A 9,225-nucleotide genomic window follows, 5' to 3' on the forward strand; every position below is an offset into this window, starting at 1 on the left:
ACTCCTGCCTCCCAGGGACGTCCCCTCCCCAGTGTTGGGCTCTCTAACCATGCCGGCCCCGCCTCCGCTGTCCAGCATGCAGTGACTCCTGGTGCTCCTGTCTGCCCGCTGGGATGTGCGCAGGCTGGGTCGTTAGCCTCACCCCGGTTGTTCCCTCCGAACAGCGTTGGCTTGTCAGTGGCGCTGAGACAGGCGGCTGAGCCAGAGCGGCGAGCGGCTCGCTGGCAGAAGCTCTCCTCATCTGTGTCTCCCATCCCGCCCTCCTCCCCGCTTGGGAACCTCTGTCTGGGCCCAGAGCCACAAGGCCCAGGCCCTTGCTAGCAGCAGCAGCCTCCGCTTTGCCTCATCCCTGCAAGACAGACCTGGCGTTGCCATGGTAACTGCCAGATGTGTGCGTGGAGTGCTTCTGGCTCTGGGAGGATGCTCCTTGCAAAGAGCAGTTTCACCCGCCCTCCCCTTGCTCTGCCGGATGCCATCAGTCACTGCCTGGCATGGTGCTGGCTGGTGCCTGCTCTTAGACAGGCAACCCAGTGAGATTGCTGTGGGGCTAGCGGCGTCCTGGGCTGGGGTGTGGCCCCTTGGCTTAGGTGGTCACCCTGCCCAGCTGTGTTACCAGTAACGATGATGAACACCAAGAGAGCAGGGGCTTAGACCAAGCGGATGTGGAGCAGGGCAGGGCAGGGGTGTTATTCCTTTGTTACCAGTGGGGAGACTGGACCAGAGCCTGCTGCCAGTTGTGTGCCTTTAGCCTCCTTCAAGAGCTAGCTGCAGGGACACCAGCAGTGTGGGCTCAGGTTCCCTCCTTCCTAGGTGGTGGCTAGTGTGAACTCCCTGCCCCGAGCCACATGTGGATTGTTTGGAGAGGACTTTCAGAAACCGAGGTCCTGCCTTGTTCTCCAGAACCCCATAGCTCTGCCTGGCCAGTGTTTTCCCTCCACGTGCGGCTGGTGAGCTGATGGCCATGCACCCCCCAGGGGTGCTGTAATCTGTGAGTGCAGTGAGGCCCTTCAGAAGGGAAGTCCCTAAGTACCTGTGAGACCCTGTTATCAGGCCACTCTAGGGCACACGGCTCAGCTCCACGACGCCAGCGCAGATGTTTGGTCTTGCCAGGCTAGCAGCACGGTCGTTGCCAGGAGACTCTGGGGAAATGTCCCAAATGAGCAAAGAGCCTGAGTCATGCAGAGATCCAGGGAGCTGACCTGCCTCCCATAGCATGAGGGGGATGAGATTCGATGACGTGCTCAGGGGCATGCATGCAGGCTGTCAGGAGCAGAGCTGGGGGTGGAATCCAGTTGCACTGAGTCCCAGCCCAGCGGTTCGACCATGGCTCTGCTCAGGACTGTCCCAGGGAGGGACACTCTGTTTGGCTATGCTGGGAAAATTCAGACCCATAATTCGCCACTGGGGGTAGGAGCAGGGGAAGATCAGACTGGTGGTTAGAGCATGGTAGGACAAACATCTAGTCCCTACTCAAGCACTCTCTGCCCCCGCCGAAGGGTGTCAAAGAACGGTTTGTAATTCAAACCCAGGCAGCTCTGTTTGCACTGGCCCTGCGCCTTTGTGCTGTGGCTTCCCCTGCTCCCATACTGCGGCTGTGCCAGGGCTGGGATGAAGATCCCTTTAATTGAAAGCCTTAGCTGTATTAGTGAGTAAATCTTATGTAAATCTTACAAAATCTGTCATAATTTTAGTAATTGGATTGATTCCCAGTATTTTATTTTCTCTGCCGTTTAGCGGGAGGAAAGTCCCACCCTCTGCCAACTTTGCCAACGTGTTGCTATGCGCGATTAAACAGCAGTCATGTTCCACTCCAGAGGTGGCTGCCATCCAGTGGTAGGCGTAGGCATTCTGTAGTTTGTAAAGCACATAGGGCTCCTTTGGGATCAAAGATGCTATCAAAGCAGTGTGGTCCAGTGGCCGTTCTACTCCTGACTCTGCAAAGCCCTCATGCTTGCGCTCTCTCTCTCTCTCTCTAAGGTTGAGATAATATTTACCCATCTTTGAAAAGGCCTTTGGGAGGCTCAAAGCGGTCGGGTGCAGTATCTACGAATGTATTGGTTACTCATGTGTATTTCTATGTCAGCTCGGCAGTGGGTTGATCAGAGGCGGGATGTGCCCTCTAGCAGAGAAGGGGTGGGGTTCTTAGAGGGACTTTATGGGTTCTCTGGCACTGTGGTCGAGTGGCCCTGCCTGGAGCACCCTCCTGCAGCTGGCTGCAGTGTGAAAGGCACACTTGCCTCAGTTTCCCCCCTTCTGAGTCCTCATGCTCCCTGGCCCTCTCACTGTTCCTCGGGTCCTTCTCTCCAGCCCTGGAGATGTCAGTGGGTGAGCTTCTCTGCTGCTCCTCTGCCTGCAGCCCTCTCTGGCTCTTCGCCGTGGCTTTCTGGCTTGGGGATGCCAGCCAGCAAACCCCTCTAGTTGCTCTCCTGTCTTTAGGCTTCTCCTGGTCCCAAACATTTCCTAGCCAATGTCTCCCTATTCCCAGGGCAGGCCTGCGGTGAACGTCCTGTTCTCTACAGCTTTCCCCAGAGACAGCCTCCCCCAGTCTCCGGACCTTTCCTGACTGGCTCTCGCTGCTGCTGCTGCTGCTTTATGGTGAAGCAGGCTCATCTACTGAGTCCGTAACCACCACCTACTATATTCTTCATGCATTCATGGCACTGCACTGCACTCCCTGCTCTAGTGCCTTAAAAAAACGTAGTTGAGCTTTTTTAATGATCCCCCTCATTCCCATCACTCTCAGTAACCCCCTCCTAGTATAGTCTGTCACTTGAATGTGTCTGTCTGCTTCCGAAAGGGCCTGTTTTTCCTGGGAACATTCCCATGTTGGGTGGTCAGCTGTTTCTTTATCCTTACGGCTGTTCCCCACCCCAACTCTGTGTCTCTTCAATAAACACAAAGTACTATTCAAACCACTGACCACTTATTCTAAATATGAGTACCTCGTTATCTTCTAGTTTGGGGCACACTTCATAGAATGTTCTTCCATGTTTCTCCATGGCCCACAATTCCTGCTGTTCCTCTTTCAATCCCTTTTAACTAAACTTTGAAATTCCTGCTTACTCAAGGAATCTTTACTCAGTTTCTCCATGTTTTAAAACATTGTTTGCTTCTCATCCACCATTTCATTGCCAGGTGGTCCAGTAGGTGCTGGAATCCATGCTAGTGCTCTGTTTGCACCTAAGCATAGGGTGACTAGACAGCAAGTGTCAAAAATTGGGATGGGGGTGAGGGGAAATAGGAGCCTATGTTAAAAAAAAAGACCCAAAAATCAGGACTGTCCCTATGAAATCGGGACATCTGGTCACCCTACCTGAGCGTGCTAACTCTGTTGCCAAACACAATATTTCATTTATTAAATCACTCTGGCTTTTTGTTATACCCCTTTTACTTGCCAGCAGGATACCTGATGATGAATCCAGAAAGAGAAGAGCTGTGGTAGGCCGTTCATCCCATATCCAGTTTAATGCTAACATGATTCCCACCAATTCACCCGTTAGCCTGGCTGCAAAATTAGATATTCTTTTAGATTTCTTAACTCCAATCTCAGGAGTGAAAAGGCTGCTCCCACTCTACCTTTTCTTCCCCATCTTTAGATCTGTCAGAATATATTGTGCAATGGTGACTCCATTTACCATATATAAACTCATCAACTTTATCTTAAATTGGTCCAATAAAAGATATTACCTCATCCACCCGGTCCCTTTAAACCTTATCTGTCATATAGAATGACTCTGTCTTTCTCTTTACTTTATTCTACAATTCTAAATCGACATCCAGAAAGATGATTTGCCAGGTATAAATTACAGCCGCAGAGCTATCGATCTTAATTTCTTCTAGACTTTCCTTTTCGCTTCAGTCTCTCACATTTTAACCCAAAGAGCATGAGGGAGTTTATTGCCTACATTCCTGCTGCATAATTCCCAACATTCATCATATGTTTGTCCACAATTCTTATCTGCTGTGTTTCCCTTGAGTTTAAACCAAGGTGCCAGACCTAACATTTCCATTCTTAAACTGATAGGCATTTCTCAAATAGCTACCTGTGTTACACACAGTGTCATAATGCACCACATGCAATTCCTAGTGTGACGAACTGGGAAAGTTCTTAATGTTTTCTCTGAATACTGTGTTGGTGCCTCAGTGTCCCCATGGCAGTTCTTAAGTATCTGGCAGAGCAAAGGGGCAGTGCACCTAAATGCCTGGCACTCTGTCTCCTAGCAACTGATGGCCTGGACCCCTCCTCTGCAAAGGTGCCAGCTGAAGGTGTTGGAGACAAAGGAATCAGGTGACGACCTGGCCCGGGAAAGGGGCTGAGCAGAGAGGAGGGGCTGGGAGGGGTGGTTAGTTTGGAGCTTTCTGGGGTCAAGGGTGGAGGGCAGACATGGGGGTCTGGTTCACTGGCCCCCAGAATGGACCCAGCGGAGGGGTCCGGTTCGCTGTATCTACAAGCTCTGTTTTAGACCCTGTTCCTGTCATCGAATAAACCTCTGTTTTACTGGCTGGCTGAGAGTCACGTCTGACTGCAAAGTGAGGGTGCAGGACCCAGTGGCTTCCCCAGGACCCCGCTGGGGTGGACTCGCTGTGGGAAGCGCACGGAGGGGCAGAGGATGCTGAATGCTCCAAGGAGAGACCCAGGAGGTGAAGCCGTGTGAACTTCTTGCCCTGAACAAGACTGCTCCAAGGGAGAGGAGGCTCCCCAAAGTCCTGCCTGGCTTTGTGGGGAGCAGTTCCAGAGCATCGCCCGGTGACTCCGTGACACCTAGTGCTTGGGTCTTGAATTGACTGAGATTTATAAAGCCCTGGTCTAGATGCAGAATTAAAGCTTGATGCTCGTAATCTACGCCTGATCTTATTAACACTCTATACAGCATCATCAGTACTTTCTTATCTGCTCCCTGGTTAATCCCAGCAGAGCTTGTAAATAGATTAAGCCTACCCTTTATTTGTAAAACTTTTCTGTGTGACCCTTCCGAGTAAGTTTGTCAAACAGTGTGCCCAGAAATTTAAAACTATTAATGACATGCACGTGTTCTCCATAAAGATCTGAATTACACTCATCTTTTATGTTGCTTCTAGTGACGTTCATTCCCAGCCCGCCTCTCACTGGGTCTGTTCCAGATCTTTTATGGTGTCCAGGTGCTGCCCTTCCCTCTTAACTAACCCCGCTAGGAGCCCAGGCTCTGGTGCAGGGGAGCTGAACCTGCTTTAATCACAGGGGCCAGGCACCTTGTGACGGCCATGCATCCATTACAGCCACTGGTTTTAACTCAGTTGCTCTGACGGTACCAGATCCCTCACTGTTGCTTCCATTTATCCTGTCTCTTGCCTTCTCTGCCTGCTCAAAGAGTCTCTTAATTCTTCATTGTCAATTTCAGCTGCATTCTGGTCTCTGCTGAAAAACAGACGCAGCTGTTAGGATCATAAGAGTTCCTGTACTGGAACAGAGCAATGGTCCGTATGCTCCAGTCTCCTTCCTCTCTGCCAGCACAGGCCAATGGGCCATCTCCTCAGAAACCACTCTCCAGTGGGCCAATTCCTGATGCTTCTGAGGAAGGATAAAAATCCCTCAGTCCAGCTAATTGTGCAATCCTGCACTAGGCAGGAGATTGCTTCCTGTGCTTGACTGTTGATCATCTTCACCCTGCAGTATGAGGAGTGAGTTCTTAAAATAGGTACCCTACTTAGTGTGTTACAGATGCTGATCTTATCAGTATAAATATCTAAACCTACTTGCCTCAATAGAATTATGCAGCAGAGAGTTCTGCAGGCTAATCACAGATTTTGTTCAGTGATAATGTGTTTTATCCATCTTTGTACTTGTCACCTTTCAAGGCTGTTGTGTTCTCCCCGGTCTGCGTGTCAACGGATGGCGTAAATAAGAGCCCAGCTGGTGTCACTGTTTACTGTGTGCACCGCTTTGTCGGGGACTCACTTCGTTTGGAGCTCTGTTTAGCTGGGATGTCTCCCAGGGAACTGTTTAGCCCAACTACAGGGAATCCCACTGACCTCTGTTTGAGCCGGACAGCGTCTGCAAACGTTCTCCTTAGGTAGTGCCAAGGGGCTACGTGACTTCTAACCGAGTGTGACGTATGGTGTGAAACTCTCCACATTTTGGTCTTTTCATACAGAATTTGCCAAAACCAGACAAAAAAAAAATGAAGATCAAGTCGCCTTTGTGATCGTTTCCCTTGGCTCTAGCCACTCTTGTATGTGCTTTTCCAGCCCAAATTTAGTTTTTAAAGTCACTTCTCCAAGTCAGAACAGACACTTCGTGCAGATGCTGGGCTGCCTGCCAAGGCATCCAGTTCAAAGGGCTCCTCTTGCCCCTGTTTGATATCTCCTCCAGTGCTGGAGAGCCTTGAGATCTGGGGCCTAGGACCCTAGGGGACCCTCCGTCAACAGCAGAGACGGCTGTCTGCCTGCACCCAGGATGGAGGAGATGCACCCTCACCCTGCAGGTGCAGGGTATCTGGGGGCTGTGGCCAGTCAGCAGCTGAGAGGTGCTCCAGTGTCTGGGGCAGGGCAAAACATTAGTGGATTCAGGACCAGGAGAGACCCGACCTCTCTTGCTCCTTGTCCCTGCTGGTTCCTGGGTGGGACGGTGCTGGCTGCAGGGAGCTCCCACAGCCATCTAGGCATACGATGGGTGTGTAGGGCCTAGGTGGCTACTGGGGGAGAGGGCATCCCCAGGTGAGCCCCTAGCCTTCCTTAGCCTGTCAGCTTGCTCAGCACTCGGGTGCTGGGATGCAGGGAGCCGCTCACCTTTTGGGACGCAGCCAGCAGTGCACCGCCAACTTTCCAGCCTGGTGTAAAAACAGCTCCACATCCCACCTGCGACCTGCGGCTGCCTTTTTTCCAGCTGGAATAAAGAGTGGCACTGGGGAGGGGCGCACCACTACCTGCAGAAGGGGCCGTGTGTCTTCTCAGCTGGCAGGAGCAGGGGCTGGGTGCTGCCGAAGGGGGAGCAATCGCCAAGCGCCGTCAAAGGCTGCAACTCTGGAGAAGCGGGAAGGAGCTGCCCCAGGCAGCTGCTGTGCCCTGGGGAGAGCAGAGGACTTGGCCTTGGCTCGGGCACAGATGCGTTGGGCAGGACCCATGCTCTCGGGTCAGGCAGGGCCCAGCTGTCGGCTGTGTTCGCCGGGGAGGGTTCGTCGCTGGAACCGAGTGATGCTGGGCTGGAGAGAGTGCTGGGAAGAATCTGCCATAGGGAACTGTCCTGCCCTAGTGGGGATGAGGCCGGCTCAGATGTGAGGCCTCCGGTGGCAGGGGGGAGCACGGTGGAAGCTGCAGTGGTGGGTGTTGATTGCACAGGGCTCTGGAGTGTGCCGGAGTGGGAGTGGCTGGGGGCCGCAGGTGGTTGGGCAGTGGCGGTGTCATCGCTCCAGCTGAGCAGGTGGTCTCCTCACTGAATCCGTTTAGCCCTTCTGGGATGAGTGCCTGGCCGGGACAGGCCCCTTTAACCCTCTGAGCACGCAGCCCGGTTTGCTGTCACTCCCCGCTGGGGACTGTTCTGCTCTGGGGTTCCAAGCTGCCGGGAATCTCTCTGTGGAGAAGGCTGGATGTGTGAAGGGGCATTTCCTCCCCCCCCAGGGTATAACAGTGATGACCAGCTACATGTCCCGACCCCGATTCGTCACTGCTTCTTACCATTGTTCTGGAGCTATAAACTCCTTCTCTAGCATCTCTCCGAAGTCCTTTGCAGGCGAGAGCCCTGGAGCCGGGCTGCAGGTGGCTCCGTCTCTCCTTGGAAAGATGGTGCCTTGTGTCTGTGTGTCGCACTTTTGTGATGTTTCAGACCATGAGCTGGATGGCCTGACATTTTACCTGGCCCACTATAGGCTGCTGCGGACCACACGTCCCCCAGCACTGGATCAGGTCTTACCAGCACTGCCCCAGCGTGGCTGGACGTAGCCTTCCGTCCTGAGGAGCTGCTGCCTAGGCTGCATCCCCCAGTGGGAACGGCTGAAGCAATACCTCTGTTACTGAACTGGAACTGGGGACAGTGCATAGGGGAGGCCAGCACTGGCTGAGGAGACCAGGAGGAGCAGGATTTCGGGGCTCTGCAGTCGTTCTGCTGCTTGGAGTATTTCTCAGCATCAGGAGGAGCATTTGCTGCTTTTCTGCCTGAGCCGCAGACCAAGAGGTGGCAGTGGCTCTGTTGAAGGAAACGCTTTCTCGGATGTATGTGGATCTCTGGGGGATTTCATCTGTGCGCCGGGCTCTGATACTGGGGAGATGAATGCACATGTCAGCCAGGACCCTGTATTTGTTGACAGCACTCGGGTGAAGGTGGGCCGGGCCTCTGGGCATAGGAAATGAGAGGGGTTAGCTGATGTGATGCTCTGCAGCTGAGAGATGCAGATTCAGATCACGAGCTGGGAAAGGTCAGGTAATGGCTGGAAACGTGTGTCCAATGGAGGCATCACGCTTCCTGCTGGTCTGGGTCACAGACTTCGGTAGGGCTGCTGGCCTAGACAGACCCTGGAGTCCGGCATCCCACCTCCGTGATCGGACCATGCCAATGCCATAGGTTGGCCTGCTCCAGGATCCGGCCTCCTCCCATGTCAGAGGGCACTACTGGGCCATCTATTCCGGTGTCACATGTGGTGAATGGGAAAGGTGAACAAACAGGGCATCGGCAGTGGTGGCCACAGAGCACTTGCCCCAAGCAGAGCCCTAATAGGGAGCTGTCTTCGGCATTGTCTCTGCCATATGGGCTGCATGTCTCATGGATCTGAGCTAGGGCTCCTGCAGGCATTGAGAAGAACACCCTGCCCCTCGCACAGTTGGATCGGGGTGTCAGAGAATTTCTCACCTCTCTCTGAAGCATTGGGTAGCTACCAGCCACAGAGGCAGGACCCTTGCCGAGATCAGGGCAGGGATCTGGGGCAGGGAGGGTGTGCATGGGCCCACTGGCGGTGCAGCCAGGACAGTATGCCAATGGGATGGGCGGAAGGAAGATGATGCCTGGTTTCATGTCTGTGCACTGCAGGGTTGCTTGCCAAGCCCTGTGCTCTGGATGCTGCCTCAGTGGCTGCCCAGGTCTCCTGGCTGCTAGGGGCCAGTGGCCTGGCGGGGGCAGGGATTTGGCATAGAGTGTCTTAGGTGCAGACAGAGGGATGAAGTCAGGTTGCTGGAAAGCTCTGTTCTCTTTGTCCTGAGATGACCTGTGCTGCTTTCCTGGCACTTGGGCCCAACTCCAGCAAGCAGAGCGTAATCTCC

The sequence above is a fragment of the Gopherus flavomarginatus genome, chromosome 9 (genome assembly GCF_025201925.1).
Source record: "Gopherus flavomarginatus isolate rGopFla2 chromosome 9, rGopFla2.mat.asm, whole genome shotgun sequence".
Taxonomy (NCBI): Eukaryota; Metazoa; Chordata; order Testudines; family Testudinidae; genus Gopherus; species Gopherus flavomarginatus.